We start from the raw sequence: 13112 nt of genomic DNA on the forward strand, positions 1-13112 counted from the left end.
GGACAAGATAAGAATAATTACAGCACGCTGAACGCCGTTTAAACAATCATCCTTTTCCGCGCTGCACACGTGAATGAAACGGAAAAAAACCCTAATAGCCGTTACAACAGGACGCACCCACTGCCATGCACTTCACCGTGGCTTGCAGTGCTTGTAGATCAACAAGGGTAGGCCAGACGCTACACCCTAATTGTTTCGATTAGCTTCGGAACACTGATAAATTCGTGGGTAAAGCAAGTGATTGCCTAGTACTTGAAACACTAAAGTAGCTCCCCTGAAAGGATTTAGGACACTATATTTGACTTTCTAAAGCAAAAGCAAGGGCAAACATCAAGGTGTAGGATCCGTTCCATATATGATGGAATCGTTAGAAAACTCTATGAAAGTAAGTATTACTTAGTCACTACAAGAATGCGAGAAATCGAAGTAGTTGTGATTTTACTAAGGTTACAAGCTCCTCTTGATGTTCTTCCGTGTTTGCTATTTAAGAATTGGGTTGTTTTCAAAATCAGCCTTATGCAAACACAATTAGTTTATTTTATATTTACCCAGACATGTTTCCACAACCATGTGTCATCTTCTGTGGGTCACATTTTTATTCCTGTAAAACACAATATAAAATTTATAATAATTTAACTACAGTAGGCCTAAAAATAACAATATGTGCAATTGCTTTGTCTTGTTTAGACGCTCACCTTAAAATTACATCACTAACTGAAGTGCATTATTATACGCCGGAGTGCTCTCGAACAGCCGACTGATTGGGCTGTAAGAGACGGGACTTCCTACGATGTTCTGTGCATCCTTCACGGACTGTACAAGTCATGTGACCTACGTATGGAAGGCTATACTCACGGGGGATCTTGTAAACCCCAGCCTCTCGTACATCGGACAGACGACTGACGGAGCAGTTCAGAAAAGGTTCGATATAGCGCTTAAAGTGTACTGGATCTCGGTAAGTACCCTCGCAGTCAAACACCGGATGACTACAGTCTGGACAGTTTCCGCTCCGTTTCAAGCGAATGCGAGTTTTTCACAAATTTCAATGTTCATAACGTCGTAGCTCCGGAACTACAAGTTGTACACTGATATAATTTTACAGCTGCTGAGAGCAGTATATGAAGATACTGTGGGGAAAAGATAGTCGGTAGCACACAAGTGATAAATTAAACCACCATGTTTGATGTTACGTTTTGCGCAAGAATATCGAAAATGTAGGAAGCGAAAAAGTTCTCTCCTTTCAATATTTTATGAGCGGGTGTCAGCGACGAAATTTCTGAAGAACGTTTGAAACTGTGTGGGAAGTTTGTTGGAAGTCGCTAATTGCTCTCATTCGCAAATACTGGATGAATAAAGTCCGGGTACTTGCGAGCCGCCAGTTGCTCTGTCTCGAGATAAACGCACACTTTCTAACTGCAGTACTTGTCTTGTTGTGATGAAACGTCAACCGTTTCGTCGCTGTGGGCTGTATACGCCGTTTCCCAGGAGTCGCGGATGTGTGTAAGCGCGCCGATTTCATTTACATGCAGTGCTATTGACGTCTATCCGTCCTGAGTTGCCGACACCTCACTGCTGCAGACGAGATACTTCTGCATCTCGGTGAATAAAAAAAATTGTATTTGTCATACAACATATGTGCCTCATTGCGTGCTACCATTTGCAAAAAATTTCGTTTCGGTATCTCGAATCATTTACGAGAGATGACAATTGTTGTCATCATACGATTCACTACGGACAAGGACGCGAAAGGGTGCCACCAATCTTCAGATAGAAAACTTAATACCTCTAGAACGAAATGAGATAGCTTCCTGCTCTCACTTTTAAATAAAATTTCTATATCTTATCGACAGTTAATTCAGTGCAATGTGTGAGCTAAAATCAACCGCGCGGTGAAGTTTACGCAATTAGTTTTTACCGCTGCAAAATCTCTGAAGTTTCGCGCAATGCTGCAGTTAATCTGATGCAGCGCAGCATGATGGATAGCGAAATAAAATTGAGTTCTTCATCGAGTGAAGATATCAGACTGTAGTAAGTACGAAAATCAAATATTTTCATCTAATAATAAAAAAAGCACTCCGTCTTCAGCCCACGAATGGCCTACCGGTACCATCCGAACGCCGTGTCATCCTCAGATGAGGATGCGGATAGGAGGGGTTGGGGTGAGCACACCGCTTTCCCGGTCGTTATGATGGTATTGTTGACGTAAGCCGCTACTATTCGGTCGAGTAGCTCCTCAACTGGCATCACGAGGCTGAGTGCAGCCCGAAAAATGGCAACAGCGCATGGCGGCTGGATGGTCACCCATCCAAGTGCCGGCCACGCCCAACAGCGCTTAACTTCGGCGATCTCACGGGAACCGGTGTATCCACTGCGGCAAGGCCGTTGCCCATTTTCATCTAATAGTTATCGTAAAATGAGGTGATAGGTATTTCACATCGGCCAGAGCGCCGTCTGCCAGCACAGGCTCAAGCACGTGGCAGGTAACACTTCTGTAGCAGCGAAAGGGTTGGGCCGCGCGGGATAGCCTCGGCGTAAGTTGAATTAAGTCGTGTGTAAGCCTAGGGAGCGATGGCCTAAGCAGTTTGGTCCCACAGAAACTTACCACAAATTTCCCATTTCCACAACGGTTAAAGCATTTTAAATTTTTAAATTAGGGCAATAATTAACAGGAAATACTGAAAAACAGATTTTTGTTGTCTGTACAAGCCGTTAGATAGGTAATCCCAGCAACTGTGGTCGGGTTCCGCTGTGCTCGCTTGGTAACGCAGATGGTACGAGTACACGTGAAGAAACTGATGGACACTCTCTCTCGCCATTGTGAAGAATAGGGACGACGTTACCGGCTATCAGGGTCACGCGTGCCGTGAAGTGAGAAGTACCCGTCTAAATCAAAGCCTCCTAGATACAAGGCCTACGCACAGCGACCATATTGGGACGTGAAGTCACAAACTGTTGGCCATCTTATCTTTAGTCGGTAGTCCTGTTGACGTGTATGTTGTGTTGAAAGTGTGAGCCACGTGAAACTGGTATAGATTTGATACAGTATTCGCCTACAATTCTTTGAAGTATGGGATACAAGTGTTGCGTTCCATTTTGCCAGGGAAATTATAAATCCCAAAAAGGTATGAAAATGCACATGTTTCGATTTCCCAAATGTGTCAACTTGAGAAATAGCTAGATTGCTTCTATTCCCAGACAGGAATTTGTGTTTACGCATCATTCAAGGGTAAGTAAATGACAAAAAATTTATAGCGTGTTATTTCTTTCCATTGCACCACATCTGCCAATTCTTTTTAGAACCAGTTATGTATCATGTACCAGTATAATTTGTTTCTTAATTCTCGACCATTGCTGCGAGGTTAATACGAAGCTGGCTGTGAAATGTCTCTCATATTTGCAACTACTGTCACACAGAATAGTTATATTAATTAGTGTGGCTCGAAAATGTTAGTATTCCTTATCATTACTACCAGATTATTGAGTTTCCAGTACTTTTATTTGGAAGAACTACAGAATGATTTTGTTCAGTTTTACATATACAGCTATTCGGAAATAATTTCAATTTGAGTAAACTATCTTAGAAAATTGTTTTAATGAATTGAGTGTTCGACAGATTAAGCAGTATATAAAGCAGAATTTCGAGGTAAGTGCATTGTGATTAAATTAACACCACTCTGTGACACCAATTTCAGTCAAGGATATAGGAGAAACAATCTTTTCATGTTTAAGGTTCTAAAGCTCTGGAGAAACAGGGAAATAAAATATTTTTTCGGGTTTTTTGAGTTATTAAACATTATGTTAGGAGGTGCTCCATTTCGTCGAATGGTCTGAGTTTCGTGTGAGGTCAGCAAATTTTGACGTGGAAAGGAAAATTTACGAAAATAACAGGGGAAACAAATTCTCAAATTCTGTAGGAGCTCCAGCTTCTTTGTTTAAAACCGAAAACGTCTGTTTGTTGTTGCATATTGCCGATTTTTTACTGCAAGAAAACGTAGCTCCTGAGGTAAAAGACAGAATTTAAAATTACCGTTTGTATTAGAACCTAGAAACGGGTATTTAAAGGAAATCGTCAAAATAATTTTACATCTTGAAATAACATAGGGCAGTTTTGTTCAGTTATTTTACGCAATGATATAAATTTCCATACTTTCATTACAAGGCCATGTAGAAGAGGAAAGCACGAGAATCCCTATGCGGTCTCAGTTCTAAAACTCGTAAAGTTCGTATAGCAGCAGACTGCTTAACAGGAGCGTTCCGATACAGACCCGGCCATCAGTATGTGACGTCACAAGTGTGCGCGCAGGCCTGTAGTCTAGGTGGTGTTGCCTGAGTTCGGCAGATTCTCGCTGAAGCAGCAACACACACACACACACACACACACACACACACACACACAAGCAGTGTGATGTGCAGGTGGCTGCTGGCTTGACGGGACGGAACTGTCCGTTCCCGGAGAGCCAGCGCCAGCCGCAGACAGATGGACGGGCGAGACGCGTGGAGCGTCGCGACGCACAGTGGACAGGAATATAACGCGCAGTGCGCGCCGCGGCCGGTCGATGTCGCGGCGGTGCGGGTCAGCGCCGGATTTGCGGCCGCCCACTGCCTTACTGCCGCGAGGCACGAACGCACGGCGCCCTAATGCGATTGTCTGATTTGCGGCGAATCGATGTGTGTGCTGTGCTGTGGCGTGGCGTGGCGTTTGTGGCGCCGACCCGTTTATCTGTCGCCGTCCCCTGGCTGCTCCGGCCTGGTTCTGCCTCGTCTGGACGCCACTTCACTTACGTCTTCTGCGCTGCACTTGTCGCCGCCAGACGGGACACGACTCCACCTGCCGCCAGGTCCGAACACTCGGCGCCGACCCGTTTCACTAGGCGAGGTCGATGGCTGGCTGCAGGTTTTCGTGTGCGTCGTAATGACAACAGGTCACTTTGCTGCGTCACTACGAGTCTGATCGCAACAATGAAATATCGCACCACGGCAAAAAAAAAGTGACGAAAAAGGGCAGAGCGTGCACGGAAAACGTCGCATCTCTATCTCGCAACACGTCCGCTTCACAGACGTTGTGCCAGTTTTGTTGTACGCTACTTCATGATTCACCACGGCAAGATGTAAGGGGTCATCCGCCGCTTACGTGCTGAGAGCAATATATCTTTGCCTCATGCAGGTCGCAGTAGGTACTACCGATGGTCAAGCGCCCAGTGCGGCAGAGGGTAGTCAGCTCGGGATTAGCCGAGCGCTCTATGGCGCTGCAAAATGGCTCTGAGCACCATCGGACTTAACTATTTAAACCTAAATAACCTAAAAACATCACACACACCCATGCCCGAGGCAGGATTCGAACCTGCGACCGTAGCGGCCTGGCGGTTCCAGACTGTAGCGCCTAGAACCACTCGGCCATCCCGGCCGGCGCAAGGCGCTGCAGTCATGGACTCTGCGGCTGGTCCCGGCGGAGGTTCGAGTCCTCCCTCGGGCATGTGTGTGTGTGTGTGTGTGTGTGTGTGTGTGGGTTTGTCCTTAGAATAACTTAGGTTAAGTAGTGAGCAAGTTTTGGGACTGATGACCTTAGCAGTTAAGTTCCATAAGATTTCACACACACCTGAACATTTTTTTTTTGGTAGTGTTCAGACTCGAGCAAGCAAGTTGTCTGCCAAGCGAGCAGGGCGGATTTCGGCAGAATGACCGACCGCGCTTACAACTTCTTAACGGCTGTGTGTGCCACTCAAAGCCGTGCGCCTGTCCTCCAGCAACAGCGTAAATGGCGTCAAGTGAGTGATTTGTTTGACGTGTTTAAGTGTTCATCTGCGCACTGTGATTACGAGACAACCGCACTGGACACCCACGATTTGGACTGCAGTGAGGATTGTGTATTCAGTGCCACATGAAGAACATCGGCGTGTGACGACATTTATAGGCAACCTGTGACGAGTTATCCGTTAATACTGTGTCGTGCTGTTTAGACAAAAGATGTAGAACATTAACAACAAAGTATGTACCTGTTATTGCTACCTGACATCCTAATTAGCTTTATTGGATTTGATACGAAACAACTTCCGTGCAAATATTAACCGATCAGCTTTTATCAGCTGCACACGGTCAAACTGTTTTAATCGGCTATAATCACAACGGTGGGCTGAATACGAACTGGTTCCCAGAGAACATCGGCACTTCGGCGTTGCTGCTGGCTGCCGTGTGCGGCTCATTCGAGAAGAGCGGCACTTTTACGGCGTAAGCTAAGCTGGATGACATTTTTAACGTAACTGATTCTTACAATGTCTGTCTTTACACCGTCTCTTTATCTTTCGTTATAATGTCCTTCAGGCGATATTTTTAACGTAACTGATTCTCACAATGTCTGTCTTCATACAGTGTCTCTATCTTCCATCATAATATCCTTCAGACATTTATGAACGAACGAACACTGTTTTCACGATTGTAAGTGTTGTAAATATTACGAAATTTCATACGGTGCGGGGTACAAGAAATAAATGGATATTTCTGCTGTAAAAAATTCATATTGAAGCCCTTTTCTCGGCGAAAAGCATTCCTACATTATATAAGCCCACATCTGATTCTATGTTTTCGTAAATTGTGTTCTTTACATTGTATGTTACTGATGTTGCTTATTGTATTCCATTAACTTCCATACACATTAATTTTGTATGTTGCATTCTTCTGACAAAGCAATTTGAAATTCCAGAATGAGATTTTCGTCCGCAGGTCGTGGTCGTGCGGTAGCGTTCTCGCTTCCCACGCCCGGGTTCCCGGGTTCGATTCCCGGCGGGGTCAGGGATTTTCTCTGCCTCGTGATGACTGGGTGTTGTGTGCTGTCCTTAGGTTAGTTAGGTTTAAGTAGTTCTACGTTCTAGGGGACTGATGACCATAGATGTTAAGTCCCATAGTGCTCAGAGCCATTTGAATGAGATTTTCACTCTGCAGCGGCGTGTGCGCTGATATGAAACTTCCTGGGAGATTAAAACTGTGTGCCGGACCGACACTCGAACTCGGGACCTTTGCCTTTCGCGGGCAAGTGCTCTACCAACTGAGCTACCCAAGCACGACTCACGCCCCGTCCTCACACGAGGTACTGGGAGAAGTAAAGCTGTGAGTACGGGGCGTAAGTCGTGCTTGGGTAGCTCAGTTGGTAGAGCACTTGCCCGCGAAAGGCAAAAGTCCCGAGTTCGAGTGTCGGTCCGGCACGCAGTTTTAATCTGGCAGGAAGTTTCAATTTGAAATTGTTTTTCATTTTTTATTCTAACTGAAGTACTAATTTTGCCTGATACGGGTTCGAATGTAGTACTATGATATAATAAGTAAAGAAAAGTGTATTATTTGGGATGAACAACTGGTCAAAGTATCACATCAGCGGACATACCAACAAAACGAGGAACGTGACACAGCTGAAAGCACTACTAAGTGCCTGACAACACCTCACATTCTACAAGAGCAGAAGTACATTTCCATGTAACTGTTTCATAGAATGTAATGGAATTTACTAGCAGAAACCGTTATTTGAAATTTAAAGGAAGCTTATCTACTTACATGTACGTTTCATAGAATTCCAGAAGTTGAGTTTCCTCAAGTATTGCACTTTTGAGTCGGGTCCATGTTCCTCCGGATGCGATATGATAGGTATCAACACTTGCCTTGTAGGTTAAGCATTAGGTTGTAAATGATTTTTTTTCTTTAAGTAACATTCATTTTCTGAAACTACAAACTGTACGTATTTCATTGTTTTCTGCTTCATGAGTAGGTGCAGCAACTAATGGGTCATCTGCCGTGTACGAGACGCTGGCGCCGCTAGACTTACTCTTCATCTAGCCGATGGCTGCGGGAAACAACAAAATGTCGAACGCTACACTATTCTCTATGTCCACTGTTTTCGACAACGTAAACTTATTAAAAAACACGTTACATGTAATGAAATTGTTCTGTGTGCACTGTGGTTCCGATTGAGCTATATAGGTACTGTATCTAACTTCACTGAAAGTCTTTGCGTGGCTTATGCTTGTATTCTGCGACGGAAATAAATCCTATCTAGAGTAGAGAACTTGCCCGCGGAAGGCAAAGGTCCCGAGTTCGAGTCTCGGTCCGGCACACAATTTTAACCTGCCAGGAAGTTTCATATCAGCGCACTCTCCGCTGGAGAGTGAAAATCTCATTCAGCGAATACCTGATTGTCTTATGAATTACACAGAAAACGGACTGGAAAAAATTTAGACACATTACTTGCTGATCCTATTAATTCCCACCACATCGAACTTCTCCGGTGCGCGGCGTCTCAAGAGGTACAAACCACAGGCGATCACGCCGCCAGGCGAGTGACGTCGCTGTGGAATCCTGCCCATCAGAATCGATACAGGCGTCTCCAGCGGCTGGAGGACATGTCGACGGAAACTTCACACACTAACGCGTTCTGTGGGCAGCCGTTTACCTCGAATGAGGAACTGAGGAACTGCTCGTCAACTAAGGCACCACCTAAAAACTTACAAATCAAAGACGTACTGCAGAGAAGCCAGTGCAAAGACGAGCCAGTGTAGTAATCTTTTTTCTCCGTTCCGTCAGAGAAAGGAGTGTCACTGATACAGTGTTTCCTGCAAGAAATAATACGTACGGATACGACATAGCCCTACGGAAGCATACTAAACTAACGTAACGCCCAAGCCTGTGCTTCTACATATAATCGTCTCGCTGGGTGACACATTTCCGCCAGCGGTTATGCATATTGCGTCAGACTTTATTTTCCCAGAACAATGAACTTTAATTCTGAGGCCACTGTTCTGCTTTAGTGGTCACGTCATACCTCGTATCCATGCAGCTTCGTTTCTCAAAGACATCATTAGATCGGTGCAAAACGAGGAGAGAGATAATAATTTAAATCTCTACTGCTAAGTTTCTGAATTTAGCCAACTTGCGTGGTAACTGCAGCATTTTGTGTTGCGGTTATAGTCTTCATGTCTTCCGAAAGTAAAGACCATTTGATTGATTGGTGTCTGACGAATAGTTCTACGCCCTGACTACTGAATATTCGTGTGGAAATTGGACTTACTAACAGTCCCTGACCTTGGCGGGGCAAAAACCTGACAGTTGCGACCCCCCTCCCCCCCTCCTAGCCCTCGAGCGTTTGACATCGAATGTCAAAAATTTAAAAAAAAATCGATTTTCCAAAAATATGAATCTTTCTGAAGAGTTTGATATATGAAACGTACATGTTCGAGGAAATAGGAGACATATTATTTGGGGTGCCGAAGTGCAGTGCAACGCCTCTTCACACAGCATTCTTCTATCGCACGTCACTGTATTTCGCCCAGTGGAATTAAAACATGTATATTTTGTAAAGGAAGCCATCAAGCCTATATTAAGGGCAGTGGAAATTAAAATATCCTGATGTGTCTCTTCTGCTCCCAGTCCGGCGGTTTGACATCTTGCCCCTCTTTAAAAAAAACTCAATACTAGGTGAGATTATTTGTGTACGGGAGAATAAGAACTCTTCATCAGAAAATTTGCACTCTTTACTGCCTATTAATTAATAACTTTCTCTTTTGTGTGACATAAAATTAAATATAGGAAACATAAAAATAGTTACGACAAGAGACAAGCAAGTCAGTACACATTTCTTCAATCCTAAAGTTCTAGCACTTTTTTAATCTTGCTACAGCTCTACACGGCATGCTTTCCTTTCTGCGAAAGGACGTTGTTTGATATTGAAAAAGCTGTTAATACGAATAGTATCCAAGACTAGCGTGGTTTCTCGATTTGATTACGTCATTTTGTTACTGTCTGCTAGATAAAACGAAATAGGCCTTTCTAAAATTGCAGCAGTTGTAACACACAGAAAATAACCGAGACTGTTTTGGCAAAAATTGTCATATTCATATACCTCTTCTACATGAGTAACACGACATAATATAATTCACGAAGTATCTATATCCAATGCCTATTAGGCCTACTAAAAGCAAAAAGTTTTCAAGTTAGGAAATAGTTTCCCACTTCATTCATATTCTCCAGCTCTCAAGCATGAGACTGGAAAGTAGTGGTAGCACGAAATTTTTGTACAAATTTGGAATCGTCATATCGTTCCATATAATTTGTGTGATGTCCCGGTTTCTTCTCCTTCCTCGTTCTAACAAACAATCTTGTCATCACTAAAGTAAGTATTCCTGTCACTGTCAGAACTTTACTCCGGTTAACTTCGCTAACCCTGCCATAATCACTAGTTATCCCGCATTTATTCTCCAGTTAGGCTTTATTACGTATTCGTATAATGCATTTTCCGCGCTATTCCTAGAATAGAATTAAGTGGCTGCTAACCGGGGATTGTACAACTGGTCCTTACTAGTATTGCGATCTGGCAAAAATTTTCTGTCAAAATTTCACATTCTTCAAAATGGTTCAAATGGCTCTGAGCACTATGGGACTCAACTTCTGAGGTCATTAGTCCCCTAGAACTTGGAACTAGTTAAACCTAACTAACCTAAGGACATCACACACATCCATGCCCGAGGCAGGATTCTAACCTGCGACCGTAGCAGTCGCGCGGTTCCAGACTGTAGTGCCTAGAACCGCATGGCCACTTCGGCCGGCTTTTTCTTCAATAAACCGAGAAGATAATTTGTAATCATTCTTTCGTGTTAGTCGTTTATTTCCACTCTTGTGGTCTGAACGTGTAGATTTCGGTAATTATTATAACAACGCTTATCATTCGCACACTCAATCAACCACATAAACTAACAGCGATTGGCATTCAACCGTTGGGGTTTGTTAGGCTCAGCTCGTATAGCCCCGTCCCCCTTTGTCTGCGGGAAAGTTTTATTTTATTTCTAGATGCGACGGGGATTCCCCCGGCAGACACATCACGTACACCATGCACGCATTCAAAACTCAACTTATGACTCGTTCAGAAATCAACTTAGAATGTGTTCAAAAACCAGCAGGGATGCGTTTCAAAAGCATATGAACAATCGATAGAGCAACGCGAGCTGGATGCTAGGCGCTTTGTGAGACAAGGGTTTTGGCACACCATGAAATTGCCGCCCCGGGGCAGATACCCCGGTTTGCCCCCCCCCCCCCCCCTCCTTCCCACTAGAACCGGGCCTGCTTACTTAACTGCTTACATCAATAATGGTACTACGGCTGGCACTCCCTTTTTCTGCCCCCGACTTTTCACGCTCTTATGCAGAGTTGCCAAATCAGCTTTTTTAGGGCTAACTCTGGTTTTTTAAATACCGAATCAAAAAAGTGGCTCTGAGCACTATGGGACTTAACATCTGAGGTCATCAGTCCCCTACAACTTAGAACTACTTAAACCTAACTAACCTAAGGACATCACACACATCCAAGCCCGAAGCAGGAATCGAGCCTGCGACCGTAGCGGTCGCGCGGTTCCAGACTGTAGCGCCTAGAACTGTCCGGCCACTCCGGCCGGCGCAGATATTGCGAAGTTCGTCTTGTAAGTACCTAGACGAAACATTATTTCCATTTTTTTCTTTTTTGTGAGAAAAGAAAGTTACGTGAAAGAAGCCGACATGAAGATCTTTGTTTAAATACTCGCACATTTTTGCGTCAAAATATCGACGTCTTAAAAATGGGCTTATATTTTATATCCACATCACAGACCTGAAATCTCAACTTGCTATATCTGCATTCGAAATATGCCTGCATTGAGAAATCATTTCTCTAATGAGATGCACATGGCACGCCTCTATATTTTTATTGTTTTGTGTTTTTCGAAAACTTAAAGTTTCTGAGTGTCTGATACATTTTCTCTACGACTATTAAAGCCATTAAAATGAAATGTCGGGCACGCATTCAAGATATCATGCAAAATTCTATGGAATCGTTATTTCCTGTTGTTTCAATTATGCGCCTGATACGAGCAAATGTGAGTAAATTATATTTAAAGAGCTTGATTCCAACGATAAAAATTCTATCAAAATAATATTAAGGTTGATTACTTTTTTGCATGTCTGTGTATAATATATAATACAATCATTCTTCATAAAATTCGACTTATCTAACAGTATGTCCCTTACTGATACCTATTAAATACCTTACACAGTATAATTATTGAAAAAATGAAATTGCACAGTTATACACTTTGCTTTGCTTCAGCTTTTTTTATGATTTATTTCGCTTATTGCGTTTTGGAGAGTCATTGCTGACGTTTCGCATCAAACGGCTGTAGGCAGTGACGTCGTACTAGAAAATATGGATAATTCGCAGATGTTGATAAAGTAAGATTTTGGATGTTTTCCGTCGAATGATATAGCAACAGTGACCGACTAATCGGTTCACTCGCGGATACGAAACCAGTGGACAAATCAGTATCGCATTCCCACTTAGCCATTACCGTGCGTTTGCGGGTTATATTATTATTTGAGCAATTCTAAAACTTCAGTGAACTTTTTAAAACGTGATAGTTTAGTCTGGAAAAGCAATACGGGAATGGCAAACCAGTGTGAAAGTAGAACAGTGTGGCTGCTAATAAGAGGTATGGTTGGGTCTAGCAATTGTTAGGACGTTTGTTACTAATTCAATGAACGAAGCAGATGGAACAGCCTTCTCATTTAAACTGAAGAAGTAATGACTTTAATAACCGTAAAGAAAAGAGACGCGTTTTCGTTTTACGCAACGTGGTCAGGTTTGAAATTTTTGTTTCGTTGTGCTTTATGGGCGCAAAGAACAACAAATGAAAACTATAGAACACGAACACAAAGAGGAGTTAAACGACTATACGTCAGTCCCAATGGACAGAATAGGAGACAGCTAAAAACAGGCACGTGGAAAAAGAGAGGGCCGAGGGCGCTGGGAGAGGCTCGAGACTTAATAAGTAGAAGCTTATTCTCGTGAAGGACCATTGGCGGTGCCAAAGGGACACCACCTCCTGACAGACGGCGACGCAGAGATCATCGGAGGGAATGTAGGTACTCGCGGGCTGAGGTAAGAGGACTGCAGCCTGGCAGCTGCGTGAGCAGCCTCGTTTCCTGGCAGACCGACATGACCAGGAACCCACAGAAACATCACACTGACTCCACCAAGAGCGAGCAAATGACAGTCCTCCTGGGCCCGCTGCACTAAGGGATGAGCAGTGTACAGCGCACAGAGACTTTGGAGGG

The 13112-nt window shown here is 43.7% G+C and overlaps 1 pseudogene; it reads right to left on the bottom strand.

Annotated features, from left to right (window-relative positions):
- Window positions 1-2270: 2270 nt before the first annotated feature.
- LOC126204801 (5S ribosomal RNA) lies at window positions 2271-2387 on the bottom strand (annotated as a pseudogene).
- Window positions 2388-13112: the final 10725 nt, after the last annotated feature.

Source organism: Schistocerca nitens, chromosome 9 (assembly GCF_023898315.1).
Source record: "Schistocerca nitens isolate TAMUIC-IGC-003100 chromosome 9, iqSchNite1.1, whole genome shotgun sequence".
Classification (NCBI taxonomy): domain Eukaryota; kingdom Metazoa; phylum Arthropoda; class Insecta; order Orthoptera; family Acrididae; genus Schistocerca; species Schistocerca nitens.